This window comes from Octodon degus, unplaced genomic scaffold (genome assembly GCF_000260255.1).
Source record: "Octodon degus isolate 3935 unplaced genomic scaffold, OctDeg1.0 scaffold00403, whole genome shotgun sequence".
NCBI classification, from domain to species: Eukaryota; Metazoa; Chordata; class Mammalia; order Rodentia; family Octodontidae; genus Octodon; species Octodon degus.
In genome coordinates this window covers 19,936-21,229 of record NW_004524979.1, presented here as the reverse complement: position 1 = coordinate 21,229, position 1,294 = coordinate 19,936, and positions in this window count along the sequence as shown.

Sequence of the window (1,294 nt, the reverse complement as noted above, 5' to 3'; positions counted from 1 at the left end):
AAAAAATGGTCTTTTGTTGATATACTCCACTTTTGTTTTGTTTTGTCAGAGATGGGTGTCCCATTGCTATTAGAGAAGCTGTATTTGAACAAGTTTTTAAATGACCTTTTCATACTTGATGCCAGTTCAAATATTGCAGGTACTTGAATCAGCAGAATGACTCAATATAGTCTAATAGTCCATAATAGTAGTGGGTTATCAGCACAGTTGCAAAAGTCTGAGTTGTAGACTTGAGTCTTTTATAGCTTAGCATATTAATATGGCTTTACTTTTTATGCCTTGTGGTTATACTTTTCTGTTGGTAAACAGAGTGAACCAGCCTACCTGGAAAACTAAAAGTACAAAAGGGTAAGTGTTCAGAGAGAACTTAGGGGAATTACTTTAAGTAAAAATTCCACATCTAGTATCTACTTAGCTATTCAGTCATAATGTTCGACCTTAGGGTCTAAACTGCAAACCCATTAGATACAAACGTCTGCCAACTGCTAAATCTCACTATGCAATATTAGTGTTGCTAATTATACTTCTGGAAATACAAAACTGTAACTGCCTTAACAACATAATGTCTCTTGGGTAATGATATCATAAGTGCTAAGGTAATAACTGTACCAAAGCTATACACAAAGCATCAGAAGACAGTGCATATAATATGATAAAGAAAAGCCGCAAAATGCTTTCTCAGCTCTGTACACACACAGAACAAAAGCATGAGACAAAAGCATAGAAGAAATAGGAAATCACACACCTGAAATAATAATAGCATCTGAAGTAAAGAAACAATTGCAGAGAAGTATAGAGGAAATCAGATCAGAAATAATCTCTGAAGTAAAAAAAGAAATTACAACTCTAATGAAAGAATTACTAAGTGCAAGTAAAGAAGACACAGATTAAAAAAGAAGAGAATAGAAAAATTACAGAATCCTTGAATGAGTAATACAGAAAAGAAATAAAATGCATGAAGCAGAATCAAAGAGATATGCAGGAATTTAAAAGCAAAAATCACAAACTGGCAAAACTGTTTGAATGAAAGTGAAGACAAAGTTTCACACATTGAGGACACGGTTGCAGTTAATGAAAAAGTAAGAAAAAAGTTCTCTTAAAAACAACTAGGATGCAGGAAAAAAATAATTCAACATCTGCAAGACAACACAAAGATGAACAATGTGAGAGTAATAGGTATCAATGAGAAAGAATAAATCAATACAAATGATGCTAAAAGAATATGGGAAAAATTAATAGCAGAAAACTTCCCAAACATGGGGAAACAATGTGACATACAAGTAATTGAAGCATA